The following is a 22038-nucleotide window of genomic DNA, read 5'->3' on the forward strand; positions in this document are numbered from 1 at the left end:
GCAAGAAGCTTTGTGCTGGCAGACTCCTGCTCCCATGTACTAGTTGTGAAATAAATGAGACTCTGCAAGGGCATAGGGGTCTGCCCATGAAGAGCTCCTTGTAGAATTGGGTCCTAATGTTAAGACACGTTCCTTTCCCCCAGGAGTTTACATGAATCAATGGCAAAACTCCCATGGGAAGTTCAATGGGGCCAGGATTTCACCCTATAAATACCAGCTTGTATTTGCTGTCCAGCATCTCTCATGTTCCCTGTGCTTGTTATGCCACAATTTGCTCTTGACAGCTCTTGTCCATGGACCCATCCACCACTTCTCCCTTAAGTACCACTGCATCCTGGATCTTCATTACTTGAGAAAGAGGAAATGCATGCATTAGTATAGACAAATTTGCATTTATGTTTTTTTAAATATTTTTCCACCATGTCTCTGAGTACCAATGTGAAAGTATTTGTTTTAGGGGAGGAAAATGGGCCCTCCACTGTATAATTCTACTCCAGTGTTTCCTAATCTGGAGGATGCCAAGTTATGTCTGGGGCTATGGATAGATATAGGCCACAGGGAAAGTGCAGGAGCCTGTTCCACCACTACATGATGCTGTACCTGCCTTCCACAGCTGTATATAAAGCCTAACAACGATAAAGCATATACTTCCATAGCTGTCTTACGGCCTTCTCTCTCTCTGCTCACGTAACAATGGTCACATGTAGCCACCACAGTAGAAGCTCCCAGGGATCCAGAGCCTGCAGGCTCAGGCAGATGCTAGCTAGCCCACACTTTTCTTTTCCCATGCCACGCCACTCAGCACAGACAGGAAAGCACCCTTATGCTAGCCCTACGGAGCAACCAATGGCCACCTCTGCTCCACAGGCAGCATGTAGCCTCTGGTAGTGGTGGAATGGATAGGGAGAGGAATAATAAAGGGCCCATTCCTGTACCCATGGAAGTCAATGGACTTCACAGCTGGCCTCAAAACAGGAAAATACAAATATAAAACACAGAAGGGGCGAGGGAAGGGAGAGGGGACAGATGATAGCATATACCGTGTTAAGAGTGCCAAAGCATAGCTACTGGGGTATCATGGTACAGTGAGGGGCACCTAAATAACAAAACCTAACAATGAGATCTTCTCGTCTAGGCCCCAGATTCTTCAGCATGTAACACCCAGTCAGAATTCTGTATCTGTGAAGAGCCCCAGTGACTCAAGTAAGGCTCTGCATGGGTGCAGTAGTCCATTCGTATGGAACAAGGTCCAGGATCAGGGCCCTACTCGTTGGATTCTTTATTCAGATGTATGGAAATGTTTAAGAGGCTGCCTGGTTATACATTCTAGGCACCCTTGACATAACTTTAAAAATATAAGTTCAGCACAGCAGTACAATGTAAGATACTCCAAGATGGTGGGTTAACTTAAAAACGCAAATCTCACACACACACACGCACGCACACACACACACGAGATTCCTCACTGACTCCTCCTTCCATCTTATAACTCTTGACAGTAGTGAGTGAACAACGTCAGAAATATCTCCAAATGGGTGTTGTGAAAAATCCATCTGCTTAAAATAATATACATAAAACAAAACATAGGAAAGACATTCACTATCCCCGCCCTCATGTTGTTTATAAAAAGTGGCAAGTGATAGCGCTAGAAAATTAAAGTCCTTTCTTGCAATATATGATAAGTACATCAAGGGCAATAGAACTCAAACTTCTTATACTCCATACTACTAATGCACCTCAGCTCACTTGTGGAAGGACTATCTATCTCTAAGGATGGCACTTTAGAGATAGATCATCCTTCCTCAAGTGAAGGGTGATATGGTACCTTAGTTTCTACAGGAGTGACTGTCCACTGACTTGCCCCTTATGGAATCATTTACACCTGTGCAAAGTGGATGTAAATTTACATTCTAATTAGTAGCATTTAACATCCATTTTGCAGAGGTGTGACCAACCACACAAGGTGCAAGTGGGGAATCAGGCCTCATATATTGGCTTCTTTGCTGAGATTGCCAATAAGGGCACCAACTGTAATGCAGAATCCTATTAAGTATGAACTGGAGCAACATCATCAATTCATTTCACATACACCACCAAACAGCCGCACTAATTAATTTTTTTCAGTAATAATCTTGGCTGGGTTTGAACTGGTGATCAAGAAATGAAAGGTGCCATGATACAATATTAATCCCCATGCTGTAAGGCAGTAAATAAGGTAGAGGTACTAGAACTGGCACACAGGAACTTTAGGTTCTATTCCCAATTATGCCACTATTTAGCTGTGGCCTAGTTTATTTAACCTCTCTATGCATTAATTTCCCTATCTGTAAAAATGGAGATAATACTGCTTACCTACCTTTGTAAAATGTTTTGAGATCTATGTATAAAAATTACTAAATGTGCTAAGAACTATGGACATTTCCAAAAGTGACTAGTGATTTGGATGCCTCGATTTTTTACTGTCCAGCCTAAGACACATAAATTGGACCGGATTTTCAGAGGATGACTGTCATTCCTCAGCACTTTCTGAAAATCAAGAATGAAAACATTAAGTTGGGCACCCAAAAACCACTAATAATTTTGAAAATCTTGGCCTATAATTCATATTCAATTATTCTGTAACCAGCCATCCTTATTTACAACAAGAGCAAGATTATGTGATTTTACTATGCTGTTTAGAATTTTGCCCTTCTCCTAAGAAGAGTGTGATACAGTGCAGGCCAAGTTAAAGTGTATCTCTTAGCCACAAAGAAATTAATATATATTTACACAAATATACCCTTCTACAAATCTACTGTCATTTTAGTGAGATACATCATAATAAATAACTCATTTTAAAATGTTTGTAACTAAGGTGCACTGGAATAGAAGCAAGGAGAGGCCAAACAATAGGAAATGGGAGTTGAGGGGAAATCAACCCCTTTATTATGGAAAACCCACCAGTGGGAGCAGATGGAGAGGACCAAAGGATAAAAAACCGCTCTTATATCTTAAAAATAAATTAATATGTTGTCTGCATGAAGCTGTCACTCCCATTTTATTCTGTTATTAGTTATTATTTATGATTTTTTATTTTGCCAAATGCAGCTTGGAAGACATAATCCTAGCCTCAAAGAACTTGCAATCTGAGGGATAGTTTCTGTAAATCATAAAATAAATGAAACATTTTGTCTTTTAAAAATACTTAAGTGAAGTGCGGATGCCATATCTGACATAATGAACAATAATAAGATGAATTGGGTTACAGAGAATGTTTTCCTTACAATTATTTTGTTTTGTTTAAACAGAAAAAGGAGCTTTTCATAGTTGTAAGACGTGTCAGCAGGTTTTTCAAGCCTCAATTGCAACAGTGATGCAGTTACACCAAAAGTTGCTGGTGTCATACTGTTGTTTTGTTTGTGAAGGTCTGAGATTAAAAATAAATGTCTAGATTTACTTCACATCCATGTAAATAGTAATCTGTGAGAGACTTTAACAGGACTGCATGCATCACAGGGAAAAGAACATATGTATGGCATACTGTGTAGACTGTATTGTTATAATCTCCTAACTTATTTGATTAGCTTCAGTTTCCATATTAACCACTAATTTTAAAAAAACAACATACTGTTTATGGTAAATTGGTAAAGGCCTCTGAAACACCTTTTGAAGAGAGAGATTATTAACACAGCATGCAGTACTAGTCCTTCATAATATCGCTTTGCAATGTTATTGTCTGAAACCTTTTTGATAGTTCAGTGAGTAAATGACCATTTCAGAAAACTGTTTATCTTCATTGTTTTCAGACCAGTGTGATGGGATTGATTTTCTGTATTTACTTACTAACTAGTCATTGACTATATGGATGCATTTCAGCCTTTCTGAACTTCTCTGTTCTGTATGTTTTGGCCTCTGAATGAATCCATCCCGAGTAAAAATAAAAAAGATTGATAATCAGCAACAACTGAAATCCTGGCTTTTGCTACTTGTTTACCAGTTCAGACTGGCAAATCATAACACAAAGAATTGCTCTTCCATGGGGCTTGGGGCACTATACAGTGGCAATAAAAACCCCACTTCGGTATCCAGTGGAGTTGTAGTTTATTACCACAACCCTCCCAAGTCAACCAATGGACACCAGTTTCAAGCGTTTTAACTAGTGCAGATCATCCTTGCTCTCACTGACCTGAGTTTGCTGGTCCTTCTACCTGCCCTGCTAGGCTGTCTACAGGTCCTGAAACATTAGTAAAAGAAACGAGATGATCTTTGTGTGTGAGTGTGTGCATACGAGTGTGTGTGTGCGTGCGAGTCTCTCGCTCTTTGGGTGTAACAGGCCAGCTGTATGGCTGGCAAACCTGTCCCTCAGTCCCTGAGCCAATCGCAGGCTGCCTTATATAAAAATGAATGTTTTCAGTCTCTCCGGGTTGCATGTACTGTATGTGGAGCAGTGTACAGTGAAAACCGAGGCTCTGCTGAGTGCTCTTCTCTTTACTTTCACATAGAGAAACACTGACTGGCCACTGAAACACACGCACACACAGAGACACTCACAGAGGTAAGTGCACACAACCCCCCAGCCTTTCCCTTCGCAATCCGGGCAGGAGAGGTGCCCTCTCCACACACTTTCCTTCCTATTACTCACTTAGCAGCACTGGGGCAGCCCCCACGGACTCCTCCAGCAGCAGCAGCAGCAGCAGCCGGTAGGGTGGACTTGGAGGAAGGCAGAGACCTTTACATGTCCTGGGCTGCTGCTGCCACGATTTCCAGCCACTTTTCCTCCCTCTTTTCACCCCAGCCTTCATTTCAAACTTTGGGTGGGGAAGGGGTTTGTTTCTGTCGCCTCCTTTTCTCGTTAAAAGGCCGGGCGTGGAGGGGGGGGGGGGGAAGGGGAGGTGAATTGCAATGCAATGCATAAGAAAAAAAAATACACCAGGGGTAGGCCAGCCAGTGCCAGGCTGCGTTTGAACCAGTACCTCTCACCACAGAGAGGCAAGAGCAGCAGCAGCAGCAGCAACAACGGAGGAGCGAGGGGTGGGGGAAAGAAGCTGAAATAGCGAGGAGGGATAACAACAACACACCGGCTGTGCGGTTGTGGGGGGCTTGACAGGGAAATCGCGGCCGCCAGAAACGAAACTTCATCCCAGGGGCCGGTGGGGGGGAAAAGTGCGTTGATTTATTTTCGGGGCCAGGTTTCTCTGTGGTTTTGTGTCACTTAGAAAAGAGAGCGAGAGGGAGAGAGAAGCCAACAACAACCAGGCTCGGCTGTTCGCTCTGAGAGTTGGGAAGCTCTATTTTCCGGTAGAGCCATCCGTGCGATGCACTCCTCCCCCCCCCCACCCCATGTTGTAATTTGCTAGAGAAAAAGTGGGGCTAGTGCAAGCCGGGGAGGAAGAAATCATAAAGGGGGGCGGGGGAGGGACGGAGGAGGAGAGAGGCTGTGTCAGGATTTTGCATGAATGTGGGATTATGTTGTGTCAATAAGTTTAAGGTGGAGAGAGAGAGGCTGGGGGGGAAGGAAGGCCTTGGCTGTTTAAAGTCCTATTTCTGAAGGTAAGTTGTGACATTGGATGGTCGCGATGACAGAAAACTTGGAGATAATTTGCCCAGGGAGGGGGTTGGTGCCTTTAGTGGGGGTTACTCAGTCATCAGAAGCCAGATTGGTGTTAAACTGTTATTTGCTGCTGCGATATCGGGTCGCTGGTAAATTACCGAAATCAGACTCTCTTCGTCCCAACCCTCCCCCCCCCCCCCGTTTCTCTCTCTTCCTCCTCTCTCTCTGTTATTTGCAATGTATGAAACTTGCATGGCTGGGAGGAGAGAACCGAGCCAGTGTAGGTTTGCAATGGGGGAGGAAGGGAGGGAATAGCATTGATCCTGGGATCTGTAAAACAGCAGGTTTGTGTTTAGAAATATCTTTTTACAGCCCGCTGCCGCTGAACGAGGAAGGTAAAATGAAACGATGCAAAAAGAAGCTGAGACAACATGTACGACAGAGCGAGTGAGAGGCACAGACAAGCTATTTTTTTGCTTTCCTTTTCTGTAGAAAGGGGAAAGAAAATGCCTGAGTCTCTCCCACTCCCTGTGAGCAATGGCTTGCTGCTTTTATTTTAACTGTGTGAGGGGCAAATTAGCGACTTCTCACGAGAGGATCTTGTTTAAAAGTTTTTAAGAGGTGAGAGAGTATGTGTTGGGGAAAGGGGGTGGGGGGAAGCCTTGTGGAAGGTGGTGGCGAGAAACCAGCCAGGCTGCTGAGGATGGTCACTTGGCCTGGGGCTTTGAAACCATTGCCTGTCCTAATAGTGACACGTTCAAGTCCCAGATCTAGGCGCAGCAGGGGGTGGGGGCAGCTTGCCACCACCCTCAGCCCACTCCCCGATATTAACACGCTGTGGAGATGGAGCGGAGACAGGAGTCTAGGTCTCCATGTGGCTCTTTGCAGCAGCAGCAGCAGCAGCAGCACCTCCTCCCCGGTGGCAGCAGCGGGATCATCGCCCGGGCCCGAGGGGAGCAGTAGCAGGGAGGTGTTTTTTGCCAGTCTGATTCACCAAATCTCGTTGGGGAGGGAAAGCTGGAGGGCTGGGGGGAGCTGCCCTGTGGTCCCCCCCATTCTCCCTCTGCCTCCCCGTCCTCCCTCCCCTCCTGAAAGGTGTTGTGCAGACTTTTCCCCCTGGGAGGGTGAGATTTGTGCATTACATTATTGCTCCTCTCCTCCCCCCCAAAGCAAGATGGACTCTCTTCTCTCTCTCTCTCTTTCTCTCCCCCCTCTCCCTGTGTCTTGTCAGCCTTTAAGATCGACATTTTGTAACTAAGATGCAAACTTGATGGTGACCAGGAGGAAAAGGGGAAAGCCGTGGGTCAGTCTAGCCTCTCTCCATATTTAATACCTTTCCTTTCACCCCACCCCAGAGCCCGGATTCTGGTGGCTCTATACTTTGCACAGGGGGTGGGTGGCGGTGGTGGCTTGCAAATGCATTTCCCCATGCACTGTCTGGATTCAGGTCTCTAATCTCCGTGTGGATTGCGATGGTGGAAGGGCTTGTTTGGCAATTTCAGGACTCTCTAGATCTGGAAAAGGGGAATGGGCATTACCTGAAACAGTGCTACAACGTTGCAGCCGCCTCTCTCTCTCTCTGTGTATCTCGTACCTGAAATCTGGGCTTGATGATTTCCTAATATTATTATTACGTCGCTGAATTTATCCACGCTGGGGATTGAGCGAAAGCATTTGTGTAAATCGTTGGGCTTTATTGTGGTTTATTTTTGTGACCAACTTTCTGCCTTTTATTTTGATACGTCGCACATTTCATGGTGTGAGAGAGAAAATAACCCACCCCGCTGATGCACACTCAGATGATTTGTTCCACTTGCCCAGTCCCAATGCCCTTTAAAGACATGGTGCATCTTTTGTTTGCTGTTTAAGGCTTCCTGCGACTGTCAACCTGCTTCCCGTTTTAAGGAGAACTTATACGAGGGGGTGGGGAGTGTGAGGAGGAAGCAAGTTTCAAGTTTTGGGAATTTCTCCTCTTGTTGGCATTGTGGTGAGTTGCAATATTGTAAAATCATGGTGTACTGATGATGTGCCTGTATTTGATACTTTATAGGTCACTATCACATGACAAAGGCTTTGAGACAGCTTCATCTTCCTCTGTCTGTAATTTCCATTTGCCTTCCTGGGTAAGTATGTAAACTGTACAGGGGGGAGATAGTGTAATTGTTGTTCATGAGATCCAGGGTTCCTTGTTCCTTTTCATGGAGAAGATGTTTGTTCAGGTTTTAGCACCTCAGAAAACATAGCTTCTTTTGGGTGCTCACAGGAACTGTCAGATTACAAAGTTTGTGTGTTAGGAATGCAAGGGGATGGGTATTATGAACATGAAAATTAGAAGGCCCGCAGTATTGGGATCTTATTAGCTCATTTATGAAAGAAAAGCCCTTGGCTTTCAAAGAATAGTTGAATTATGGCAAAAGTTTTAAAACAACGATTGACATATGAAAAGTGAGTTAAAAAGTTATTAACCATATACAGCCTGTAAAACTTGAGGCTGGCAGTAGGAATGGGAAAATATGAAGAGGCATATGTTTAAGAAATCTAAGAGTTGGGGGACAGTTGTAATACTAGAGTGACAGGCATTAACTTGGTTTTAACATGCAAATCCCACTTTCCTGGTAATTCTTGTGCTTTCTATATCTCTTACCATTTCTCTTCCTGGGATTGGTTAACACAGGTAGCTGCTGAATTTGAAAGACAAATTTTATTGATTATATTGCTAACATTTTCAAAGTACTTTTAGGAACCAGAGCATTTTTGTTCATTTTCTTTGGAAGAGTTTGACACTATTGAACAGACATAATGTACTCATTTCAAACAGAGGTTTGAACCTGTGTGGCCAAATGAAGAGCTGATATAAGTGGGTGTAACTCAAATAGCTTCGGTGCAGTTGAGCCTACTGACAGTGGTTTGAATTTGGCCCTGATGATGGAAAAACATAGCAACATTGCAAATATTGAGTATCTATAATTAAAAAACCCCAACACACATTTAAGAGGTGAGTTTAGTTCTCATAAAAGCTCATTAATAACACAGTCTTGATCTTCAGCAGCCCCTGTATGGCAAACATGAGGTATGTGACGATCCCACATAGGCAAAGGAGGCTGTTGGGAGTAGCTGCTCTTATGGGATCATTTGAAATGGCTGCAGCCACAATACTAACTAGTGGGATACTGGCAGCGAAGAGACTGTGCCCTATGACCTGTCAGAGTATTGGTGGGAGGTGAATTCTGTTTCTTTTCCCAGTTCCTGCAGACATTAACACCCACATTCCAATAATTCAGCCTCTATGGGGAGTAGTGAGTGGAGGTATATACATGCTGTTCATACTTTGACATAAACTGTAATGTCGAAAGAAAATTAACACAAAATAAACTAATTACAATTTTATTACAAGACCAGTTGCACTGGAAAAATATAGTTCTCAAAAACTGCAAACCAGATTTTATAATCTTACTGATAAGACTCACATTATGAGCAGAATAGTTGTTTCAACAGTCTTTACAAAGTGAAATCACATACAAAATTCAAAAGCTTACCGATAGGACCCAGACTTTTGCTCAAAGCTGAACACACACACACACACACACACACACACACACACACACACACACACACACACACACACACACACACACACACACACACACACACACACACACACACACACACACACAGACTTTTGAAAAATGTTCTGTTTACATTTGAAGTCAAATTAGAAGTCTGTACACTACAAAGGGTTTTCTCTTTATTGACATAATGATGTAGGATTTTTGGGAAGAGCAGAACTTTGAGACTTTACATCATAACTGGCATTGTCCTAATACTGTCCTTGGTCCTTGCACTTAATAAATCGCTTCCACACAATATGGAGATGTGTGGGTGCATAGAATTCTGTTCCATAAATGACGGGCTGATCGTGTTCTCCATACAGCTCCACAAGAAGTGGACAGTTTAATTCTACTTATACATACAGAACCAGTGTAAATGCAGCTCCAAATAGCATTGAAATGGTATTTACAAATTAGGAAGCAGAGAAATGGTAAAATATCCTATTGAAGAGGAGGAAATAATGGAAACTTTAAGGAAGCACTGAATAAATTTTTGTTTAAATTGAAAAAGTAATATAAAAATGTATCTAGTTAATGGTAGAATGGAGATTTCCTCAAGGTTGGCTGTTACCAGATACTTTCATTTACTTTTGGGAATTCTTCTGTTTGATGAACGTTAAGATTTTTTTTTTAATCACATGGTTTTAGGAGCTATAATCACTGTATAATTTGATTTTAAACACAGTTTAGCAAACAATTTTCATACAAATCCCAATATAATGCATAGGGTCAGATTTTGATTTCACTTACAAACTAATCTACAATCCAAATTAAGTCAGGTGTTGTGGGGGTGCAGGAGTGGAGAATTGTTTCCTCCAGGATCCATGTGCAGAAGGACCAATAATCTCAGACACTGGCACATAATCTCAAATGTTGGGCATATTATCAACATACACAACTTGTCTGAATTACTGGAGCAAAATAATAAATAAGGTTTCAGGTAAACACATAATTCAAAATAATGTAAAATCCTCTTTGGTGTTTTTGGTCAGCATAGAATGTTTTAGTGAGCAAATCTAAGACCTGTATCACAAACCTACTGCATGCCCATGGAAGTTACCTTCAGCAAAAGGCCTGTAGGAGAGACGGTGATGCAAATTCATTTATAAGTATCTTCCTGTCCAATGTGAAGAGGAAAGCCCTAATGTCTCCTGGATGCTCTTTGAGTAATTAAAGATATTAAATGTCAGTTTTCTGCATTTAATATCAGTGATAAAAATGTTAAGTATAAAAATGATTTTCTTTCATCCCAAAGGATCTCAAAGCACTTTACAAACTATGACCCCAACTCACAGATCACATAAGTAATTTTAAGCAAATGAGTAGTCCCATTAAAGTCACTCATGTGGTTAAAATTATACCTGTGCCTAGGTGATCTGATGGATAGGGGGCCTAAATACTATACTTACAACAGCACTGAAACATCGCCAGCACTGGAGTGGAAAGTGACAGTCATCTTGCGTACAACACACAATGTAACAATGCAAGGATAGGAAATTTTGGCCAACAGCATTGGGGTAAACCTTTCTTTTACATAATGTGCAAAAGGAGGATGTATACGCACAAAGTAGCTAAGTCCTCTCTTTTACTTTTTATGGTAGATCTATCTATGCAAAGTAATTAGATACATGTGTGTATATAGATTGTTTATGAATCCATTCACCCAGCACCTGTGAGGTAAAACATGGCATCTGTTTAACAGTGCATGGCCTCCATAATATGCAAGATTTCGTGTATATTCAAAAGTGGTTTAGAGCAGAAGGATGGCATTATAGATTAGGCCCTGGGGTGGGACTCGAGATCTGCGTTCAATTACTGCTTCTGCCACACATTACCTGTGTGACCTAGGATAAATGGTTTAGTTCAGAAAGTTTCAAAAGTGGCCACTGGTTTTGCCTGACTTAATTTTTCAGTATGCTCCCTTGGGCTGAGCAGGCAAAGTTCCAGTTGAGGTCAGTGGGAGCGACAAGTGTTCAGACTGAGTCACCCTGAACTGGAGACTGCTTTTGAAAATGGAGGCTTTTATCTCCTGCTGCTTCACTTTTCCATCTGTAAAATGGAGACTATTAATATTTCCTTGTATCATAGGAGTGTTGCAACATTAAACTCATTCATATTTGTGGGATACTACAGTGATGTGAGCAACAGAAGTACCTGCAGATAAATCACATGGTGCACATGCTATACCACAGGTTTTCTTGCTGATTATGATGTTTCATAATTACAAATGATATTACTCTAAATATATTTTGTTCCTTGTTACTTAATAGACCACTTATCTTGATTTAAATACTGTAATTACATGTATTAAAATTACCTCTAGAACGTAAATATGAAAAAATCAACTTTCTTTCATTTAGAGTATAATTTATTTAGTTTGTTTCTGTGGTCTCTTGTTCAAAGCCATTTTATTTTTCAATTTTATATTAAAATGTTACTATTTCAGACCCTCATTTGTAGGTCCACAATAACAACCAATTCTCTGAGTTTAGCTGATGGTCTCAGTTCTGTTGCTAGTGGACATTTGTCAATTTCACAAAAAAAGTGCTATCACAGCTGACATCTTCCTTGATAGTTTCAGAATAGCCCACTGAATGAGCATAAAGATTGAGCTAATTGTAGGAGTGAGCCACCAAGTCACTGTTGAACCACATTGGTGAGGCAATGTGGAGAAGTTTGCACTCACATTGCTGTTCTTGTTCTAAAAATAAATAATAATAATTAGTGATAGGTCCTGATTCAGAAAAGTACTCACATCTGTGCTTCCAGCAAAGTACTTGAACCACTCTGTAGTCATAAATCTCAGAGGTGGACCAGCATTATTATCTCCATTTTGCAGATGAGAAAACCGAGGTGTAGAGAGATGGCTTGCACAAGGTCACAAAGCAGTCCAGCAGCAGACCCAGGAATAGAATCCAGATCTTATTCCCACTCTAGTGCCCTGTCCCCTGGAACATGCTGCCTCCAAAGCCCGGATTCAGGTAGATGCTTAAGCAGGTGCACTGAGCATGTGAGATGTCCAATTGACTTCAGTGGGACTACTGATATGCTTCAAGTTAGATACTTAAGGTACCTTGCTGAATTGGGGATTTGAATTTATAGGACTCCAGCTGTGTCAATTTGCTATTTTGTCAGTAATTCACTTACTAGTTACTAGTGCAAAAAAATAAAATAAATTTGCAACTTATATTCAGCTGTTAGTTTTTCTTTATAGTCAGATTAATGGACAGGAGCGTCTAAATATCCAGCAATTTATTAACCTGAGGCTTTTGCCTTTTCCATTACGTGCATCAGTATTTAACCAACAGTGGATAATTTTTTACTTTCCAGCATCAAGTTTTAGAAATAAGATGTTGCCTTGCAGGCATGTGGTAGTAAAGGAAACAAAATGTACTAAAACTCACCATCCCCTACAATGAAATTATATTAATATTTATTATTTATCTAATTTAAATCAGCATTAACTTTAATATGAAACATATAACTTCCTGAAGCAGCTACTTTGACTATATGACCATATTTTGGTAAATAAAGGTGATTTATCAATTTGAACTTTTACTTCTGAGCTCAGTAAACATATTTCAGTGTATCAATCACATTTGCTGGTTACTATTTCTTGACTGAGGATATGTTAGCTTTGATTTAAAATAAAAGTTCTCTTTGAGGAGAGGAAAAATAAATGCACCTATTTGTAGACCTATTTGTAGTGTGTGCTCACAATGATAGCAGTGCTTTATTATTTTATTATAGGCTCAGTTACATAAGAGATTAATCAACAAAGAAAAAAACACTTTTGACAGACTTTCCAGCACTTCTACTTTCTTTTTCTCTAGCATAGATATGCATAATATAAGAGCGGGTCCATAAGATTTTTTTTTTTGTATGAATAGGAAACTTCAACAATTCAACATGTGAAAATGTACTGGCTTTGGATACCTCTGCCAGCAAGAAAGTTTAATGCAATGAAAACTTAGCTTTCTTTCCCCTGCTAATGACTAACTGAATTTTGTAAGAGTAGATTCAGATTATTAGTTGCTTAGGAGACAGAGAATTTTTTTATAAGAGGAAGCCTTTCCCCCTAGTATTTTGGTGGAAGAGATTTCATAAGTGATGTATTTCTACACAGGTGAAAAAAAGTCACTTTGGAAAATATGAAGTAGCACTCCACTGGTCTGTAATGTCACTAAGGGCCTGTGACAATCAGGGGCCTCATTCAGCAAAATATATATTCAATGGGTTTCCATGAGATGGGATCTGTAGAGCTTAATTCAGATTCGAGAGACCAAAAATGTCTGTCTGTCTTTGCTATGGCTCTTAACAAGTTTTTTGTCTCCCCTTCCCTTGCTGCTTTGCAAGTGAATGGGAAGGTGCATCTCCCCCAGTGCCTGTTTTTCTGAAAGGTAATAAATGTGACAGGCTGGGTCAGATTCTGCTGTGAGCTTTGCCTTTGTAAATCCAGAGTAATTCCAGTCACTGTAATGGAGTTACTCTGTGTATGCACAGGTATAACTGAAAGTTCCATGTCACCCAGTATGCCTGAAAGAATGCATGCTAAGGGATTCATCCTGCTTCCACCAAATTCAGTGAAAGCAGGATCAGATGGTAGAGGGCCTGATCCTGCTCTTATTAATGTCAGTGACAGCAGAATCAAGGCCAGATGAGGATACAAATGAAGAAGGCGCACACAAACTGCCAGTGCCCTGGTAGATTGGGACTGCTAAATACACCATGATGCTGTTGCATTGAGGTCTTTGAACCCAGGCCCTTTCAGTCTCTGCAACATAATATTTTTAACAAGCTCCACCAAGACCTTTCAGAATATGCTTTGGCATAGTCTCATTTGTTCTCCAGTTTTATTTGTGTCTGTATGCCACTTTATCAGGAGTTACTCACACTACTAGCAAGAGCTCTTGAGGCTGGGTAATACACTTCACATGATAATAGTTAGGATTATCCCTCTTGCAGAGGAATAGTCAGTCATCTTTCTCCGGCATGTGTTCTTTTGTGCCATTTTTGTCTGTATGGGGTTTTTGTGGTTGGTAAAGCAATACATATGAGGATGTCATCCCAAGAGATTTGCAGATGAACTTGGGGTAGAGGAGAAGCAGGGTGGCTAGATTTCTTTTCACTTACACCAGTTTAAATCTGGAGTAACTCCACCAAAGTCAGTGGAGTTAAACTCTTGTGAGATTCTGATCCAAAGTCTGACAACAAAAGCGTCAAAAGGAAGTCTCCCCCAGTAGTGTTTTTTGCCAGGTTGCTGAAACTGTATTGGGTTTAGCCAGGTTGGATTTGCTTTCTGCAGATGGTCTTTGAGCCAACCAGGCAATGAAATATGAGACAGTGATTTTTCTTAGAGAGCGGATGATACATTGGGAAACTAAGGCATTTTTGGACTAATTGTCACTGAAGAACAGACTAGGGCCCAGTTCTGCATCTGGATCCATGCAATTTGATTCCTTACAGAGACACAGTGACTTCAGTGGGGCTCTGTTTGAGCACAGGGATTCACCCATATGCGTCCAGGTGCAGGATTGGATCTCTAAAGTTGTTAGAAGCCTCTAATTTTCCTCAGAGGAAGCAGCACATACCTTTGCTTCACATTATTATTAATTATCATTTATATTACAATAATGCCCAGAGGGCGCAATCTGGGTCATGGGCCCATTGTGCTGGAAGCTGCACAAACACATAGTAAGAGACAATCCAAGTCCTGAAGAGCTGCCAAGCTAAGATGACAAAAAGTATAGGGAGGGGGAGAGAGAGAGTCAAAATATACAGACTTCCCCTAACTGAGAGGGGATTCTCCCATTTTATGTTTTCCAGTCTATTTGTTGATGAAGTATATGGCGCACACATTATGATTTGTTGCAGTAAAACATACTACCCTAATTTGACCTTGGTACTAACAAGAAGGATCTTCTCTGGGCCAAGCTTTCATTTATGCCCTGTTTAAACTACACTACCAGTAATGCTTTCCTAACTGACAGGTATAAGTGTAGATTTAGGAAAACCATTATGCTTCTAAGACTTGATGTTTGGGTTTCAATACTCATCAAGAAATCTTTAATAAACCTTCCATGTAGATTTTGAATGCTTGTTATTAAGGGAGCATGCCACTACCATTCTAGTTCAGAGCAAGATCAGCTTTGAAAATCTCAGACACCCTGGATGGCTAAGTAAGGGGATCTTTTGGTAAATCCAGAATAGAACTGTGTATTGAGGAAGAAGTATTATCACACCCACCTTTCTGAAGTGTCCAATTTTAGCACTTCTTTCTCTTTACAAATGGTTTCTTCATGCCTAAGTTTCCAATTGAATATGACTGATTTATGTCATGTGAAAAATGACATGCGCGGCTCAAATCATGCCAGTCAGTGGGCATTCCATGTGCCATACTTGCAAGATCAGAGCATAACTTTAATTTGAAATAGTCTATAAAATAGATTAAAAACAAAAGAAAAGAACTCCTTTTTTTAGTTTGTATGGAATATTATTTCTGTACATCGTGTTAAATATCAGCCATACACATTATTCGTAATATATTTTGAAATAAGTATGCAAAATTGAAGCATGATCAAATACTGATTATGAGGCTGGTGTACAAATTAATAAGCAAATTAAAATAGCATAATTAATTTCCAGCTTCATTAGAAGAAACAGAGACATGCACTGGGGGAGGAGGAGAAAGGGAAAGAATTCAATGTTTGCAGAATGAAAAGTGCTAAAACTGGTAGTGAAGTAGGTTACGCAAGTAGCTACTGAAAATGTAGTATTCTGGTCCAATTGATAAGAACTTTCTTAATGCATAAATAGCAACCAGAAGTTCCAGAAATCATGAAATCAAGGAGGTTAGATTAAATAGAGAGAGCTAGTTTTTCAACTGGAACAAGCAGAGATAGCTTTAAATTTTGTTTATTGGTATACAGAAGATTAACAAGAGGAGGCAAAATATGAAGGGCTAAATACTGCCCTTGGAAGTATGTGTGGAACTCTCATTGACTAGAAAGAGAATTGCATGTGTGCATTTGGGGGTGAAATCTAGCATTAAGTGTTTGAATGCAAATTTGGTAATACAGCCATATTTGCTTTAAAGCCATAGTTTGTGCCTATTGCCAAATTACAATACTGCTTTATTTCTTAGTAATTCGGTATACAAAGTAGTCCATGTGTTTCACTGCACTCGATACTGTGACAAAACAACTGCAGGGTATGTGAAATGAGTTGTACAGTCAAAAGGCACACTGTGCGGCAAGGCTAAGATTTTCAAAACTGCCGCAGAGATTTGGACACTCCATTTCCATTCAAATTAATTAGAATTGAGCATCCAAAACCCTTTGGCAGCTTTTAAAATCACAGCCAAACTGTTTAACTCTTAGAAATGATTAGTTTAAGGTGCCTAGATAGCAAGTTTAAAAAATCAGGACAGAGTGTGAGGGGATAATCGGCACTTTTATAAGAAAAAGCCCCGAATATCAGAACTGTCCCTATAAAATTGGGACATCTTGTTACCCTAGACTAGTTTGACTGTTCACAAGAACAGTCCTGTCACTCTATCAAAAGCAAACTTTGGGGTGTGTTCCCTTTAAATTCTTTGCAGGATTATCTGATATTGGTCAGTTACAGAAGACCCATCAGTGGGAAAGCCATTGATCATGTTAAGTAGAAACCTTAATGTAAATTGTCAAGCCTTCCATCTCCATGTACTGCGTGTCATTTGGGCCAGACTGAATCAGAGGTACTCTGAAAAAAAGAGGCAGTTCAGAAGGCATAATCAGACATTCCACTCCTTGTGAGAATGGATTTCACCTAAAGAATTGGGATTAGCAACCAGTTGTAGCCAGAAGCCAAGTGGCTAGTTTATATGGGCAAAAATCCCCTCCCTGGTGGATCTGTAGAGTAATACTTAGTTTGCTATGGCTCTCCCTTTAGTGTGGTCAGACAGGAAGAAAACAAAACGAAGCTGTCAGGCAAAATGTCATCAGGGTCAGACACACCCTGTCCCACTGGTAGATGGAGATAGGAGATGTGCATTTCAGCTATCTGTCCACCCGCATTAAGGAATGCAAAGTTCCACATTTGGATTGTAGGCTCAGAAATGTACAGCTCACACAATTACACAAAATATTCACATTTTAGATGCTTTTTTTTTGACGGAGTGGTTATCCATTTATATGTCTATCCTAGCCCTTCCCTGAGAACTTGGGTTTTGTAATCTTGTCACTTGATCATGTTTTTCCATATTTTATCCTAATCAGTGAAGTTGATAGTCAGTCAGTTACGGTGACTCTTATATAACCAAATATTCACAGCTGAGGTTAGAGACGTGAATAGAAATTAAGAGAAAATTTGAAACAAAGGTTAAAATGATATTGTAAATTATGAGTGTTTGGAACAGTATATTAAAAAAAATCTTCCTTAAAAAGTATAAACCCGGGTCATTTTTAAAAAACAGATGGGAGAATTACTGAATATTATCTACTCTTTTTCCTAAGAGAACAGGCCTAAATAACAGGAATCAGTCACAATGAAGCAGTCACCATTCTCATCTTAATATACATTTGGAACTAGTGCAATCATGTCCAGAGTCTGGGGAAAGCCAGATATTTGGGTAGCTTATTATTTATTATTGAAACTGCAAATTACTGAGACACTCTATGAAATCCCCTTTAAAAAATAGCACTTATTTAACATGAGTGTTTTGAACAGAATATTTTACTGATGTGGCTGATTTTTATAGTTACCACAGCTTCATATGGTTGAACCATCCTTTTCCGAACTGGTGTGAGTCTTAAAAAAACAAAACAAAACAAAACCATGTAAAATATTTTGGATATTTTCCACAGGAGCTCCAACAGTGTGAGTTGTAACTAGGTGTTTGAACCACGATTTTCAATAGTGATTTTTGGGTGCCCAAGATGAAACACCCTAAAGGGGCCTGATATTCATAAAGTGTTTAGCACCATTCTCTGATAAATCAGACCCCTGTAAGGTCTTAAATGCTGGACACCCTGAAATTGAGCCACTCAAATTCACTCTTCATATTTGACAATATGAACTATGACGCTCTTTTAAAATGGTCTTATAGTCTTTGGGCCTAACTCAGACCTGGTTAAACTGGTGCAACTCTATCAGCTCTTACAGCAACTGCAAACAGAATTCAGCCTTTTTGTTTATAATGAAAGCACTAGCTAAGCCCACTAGGAGTAGTGCATGTTAAAAATATTGCTCTGACTACATTGATAGCGTGTGGTTGGAGGAACTATATCCATTTTTATATCTCATGGCTACAAATTAAACTTGCTGACTGTTTCCCTTCCCTTTGATCTATCTGATTATTTTCCCAACTTGATGAAAATATCCCACCAACATTTCTCTTAATATATCCTTATGTTTGTGCACTTACAGAAAATCTTAGCCCCGTTACCAAATGACATAATCCCATAACACAAGAAATATGCCACAGTCAGTCTGATCATGCTCCCACTGAAGCCAGTGAAAAATTTTGCCATTGACTTGGTGGATATAGATGTAGGTTCATAAGGAATACCTTCATGAATCTTTCCTACATCAAGAACATTTCTTAGGGTTCAGCTACACTTAAGCCCCACAACCACAGTAAAACTTTTTGTTAGTTATACCAGTAAAAACCCTAGTGTGGATACAGTGATAACGGTGTAAAGGTCCCTGACATCCATATAGTTTATTCAGCTTCCCAAACCAGAATAAACTATACCAGTTTAAGCACTTTTATATGGGTGTAATGATGTCTGCACTAATGAGATTTTTACCACTTGAATTATACTGGTATAATTTATCATGTAAGTTCACATAAAGCCAGATTGATGAGTTAAAGATAAGACTAAATATAGTACTTTTCTAAGCTAAAGAAAGGGTGGGGAGAGTGAAGAATGGTTCAGCAGATAAGGTTTTTTTGACCTATCCTGCAGACTGAGTAGCCCTTACAAAGTTTTGTGCACTCTTATCGCCAGCCTACCCTGTTTGGTATAAAAGACCAGGGCACTCATCTGGGTTCTTTGTGGCTTTGGACAAGTCAATTTGGGCTAGATTCACAAAGGGACTTAGATGCCCAACTGCCTCTTTTGGTACCTCAATCCAACATTTAGGTACTACTGACATTCTCAAAACCGCTGCTAAGCTGCTGCCTAACTCAGTAGGCACCAATGTTTCCCCTGGTAGACGTGCAAAGATAGCTAAGTGCTGATGCCGCTCTGCAGCAAATGAGCAGCTCAGAGTCTTAGCTCATGGCTAAGTGCTGGTGAGATTTTCAGGCTTGGCATTCTCCTGCTTATCTTGCCTGTGGGGCCCAATCTGGTAAGCATGCTAGTCCTTCCTCTTTCTCAGGCCAGGCCTATACTACGCACTTACTTTGGTATAAGTGTGTCGCTCAGGGATGTGAAAAATCCATACCCCAAGCATCATAGTTATACTGACCCTTACACACACACACACACACACACACACACACACACACACACACACACACACACACACACACACACACACACACACACACACACACCTGTAGACAGTGCTATGTCACCGGAAGAGTCCTCCCACCGACATAGCTACCGCCTCTCACAGAGATGGAGTTATTAAGCCAATGGGAGTCCTGTCATCTATAGAGCAGTGTCCCTCAAACTTTGGGGCTCATCCCCCTAGGGGGCACAGAGGAATATTAGGGGGGCATGTGGTAGGGAAGGAACATCACGCTTTCAAGCACGCTCAGCCCCCAGACCAGTTCTGCTCCTCCCTCAACCCCATTCAGCCTCCAGGCCGACCTCTGCCTTCACTCCCTCTCTGTCCCCAATCCCAGCTCCACTCTGCCCCCAGCTCCGCCTTCAGCCCAAGCTCTGCTGCGGAGGAAGCCTGGGCTGTAGCGTAATGGGGGGTGGAAGGCGGGGAACACGGACAGATTCCTTTAATGGTGGGAGCGTAGGGCCGTGTGCCTGAAAAAGTTTGAACGCTTAAAGCATCTTCACCAGGAGCATTACAGTGGGTCAGCTGCATTGGTGCAGCTGCGCTGATGCAAGTTTGTAGTGTTGACCTGCCCTAACTCTCAGTTTCCCTATTTGTAAAGCAGGGACGATAATACCTTCCTGACTTCGTAATCTTTTGCAACCTTCGGATGGAAAGCTCTGTGCTATAGAGCTGGTCAGGAAGTTTGAGAGTTTGAAATTGACTCCCATCTCCTCTTCTTTTCCCCCTCACCCCCCCCAAAAAAAGCTTTTTTCCCATTTTTTAACCCTCTGTTTCATGTAGTGAAAATACTTAGTAACTTAGTAACATTACTACTGCCAGTTGCTGTTTGGCATACACAGCGCATGAGCCTATTCAATTTTTGTTTAATATGCTTGCAGATCACCTGTAAGATCTGGAAAAGACATTCTTCTCAGTTTCCTCAAAAGCTTAAATTTGGCTAGATTGATTTGTGGCTTTCTGTCTTGCCATAGACAGGAAATGAATCTCTCTCTAACACAATGTGATATTAAATATACAACTGAATACATGTACACTAGGAAAGGCTTTCAAATTATACAAACCAAAGCAGCGGAGGTCATATTTTGTCAAACAGGGAAAATTTTTATAAAGTAATAATACTTAGCACTTTTATTGTGAACTTTACAGATATTAATTATCTAATCCTTACAACATCCCCATGTGACAGTTATTCTCATCTTCATTTTGTAGATGGAGAAATACACACAAGGATGTTAAGGTGAAGCCACCCAGTAAGTAGCAAAGCCAGACAGTTCTCCTAAAGTTCCTAACTTCTAGCCCTATGTTAAATCCACTAAACAATGTTGCCTCGTTGGAGCCATAAGTAGTGTATATGCAAACTCCTCGTGTCTGGAAAGAACTATTCCCCCCAGCTAGCTAACTAAGGCTATTTATTTATTTAACACACACACACACACACACACACACACACACACACACACACACACACACAGTAGTTAGTGTCAACAGTGACATTTCTCAAGAGACCATATCATTTCAGACTTCAGTATTATTAGCTATGTATATGCAGGGTGAGGATAAATCTTTTAGTGTCTTGGATCAATATTGCGAAGTGTTATATTTTCAAGATCTTGTGATGCATGATAAAAGCATTTGTGTTCTGCATCACATCCTTTAGGGCATAGGGCCTGGTTCTGTTGATCCAGAGTTCCACCTTTAATTCTCTGCAGTACATCTATTGCCATGCACTTTTCATAAATACAGAAAAAGTCTCTAAGACAGGCAATGAGTTCTGCTACTCTCAAGATCGGCATCACTGGTTTGGAAACAAAGACGGTCTCTTTGGCATGTTAGGGTTTTGTGAAGGACTTGATAATAAAAGTCCCAAAATGTACTTTTTCAGCTTTCTAAAGTTCAACAGTTTAATAACAGGCAAAACAAATGACTGTCTACATAAAGCAAATTGGCCTGAAAAGCCTTTGCTCTCACTCACTCTTTTCAGTGGCTTACACTGTTTTCAGCTCTAGGTTTTTATGCTGACCCAGAACTCCAAAAACATCCTGCCTCTTAATAGATACCTCATCTGAGCACGCTTGAATTCCAGTTCACAGAAAATTCTTAACACCAAAAACTCATCTCCAAGTGTTATAACCAGCACTGTAGTTGAGATTGTAAAACAGTTTCCATTAAACTCATTCAGAACTTTCCGAAATTTACAACTTCAGGGAATCCTGTAATACACTTCAAAAACCAAACGTGGGTACCAGAAAAAACAGTTGAAGTCTGGAACTTGGCATGAGGACTAATGCTTCAGCTTGACTTGAAAAAAAGAGTTGGTTTTATTTAACAAAAGTAAGAGTTCTTGGAAAATGGCGCCTTGATGGTGCATAGTAGACTCAGGTCTTTAAGCCTACAGTT

At 40.8% G+C, this 22038-nt stretch overlaps 2 protein-coding genes across 6 annotated transcripts in view; both read left to right on the top strand.

The window, feature by feature from the left end:
• The window catches only part of HHLA2 (HERV-H LTR-associating 2), a 790111-nt gene that overhangs the window by 350805 nt on the left and 417268 nt on the right, over positions 1 to 22038 (top strand). The gene's annotated exons all lie outside the window — the stretch shown is intronic.
• BBX (BBX high mobility group box domain containing) overlaps positions 4423 to 22038 on the top strand; it is a 221797-nt gene continuing 204181 nt past the window's right edge. The window contains exons 1-2 of one of the 5 annotated variants that reach the window (XM_050957572.1): positions 4423 to 4534; positions 7581 to 7653. The gene's annotated coding sequence lies outside the window, so the exon portion shown is untranslated. The other 4 variants (XM_050957583.1, XM_050957590.1, XM_050957608.1 and 1 more) reach the window with 4 other exon arrangements.

This window comes from Gopherus flavomarginatus, chromosome 1 (assembly GCF_025201925.1).
Source record: "Gopherus flavomarginatus isolate rGopFla2 chromosome 1, rGopFla2.mat.asm, whole genome shotgun sequence".
NCBI classification, from domain to species: domain Eukaryota; kingdom Metazoa; phylum Chordata; order Testudines; family Testudinidae; genus Gopherus; species Gopherus flavomarginatus.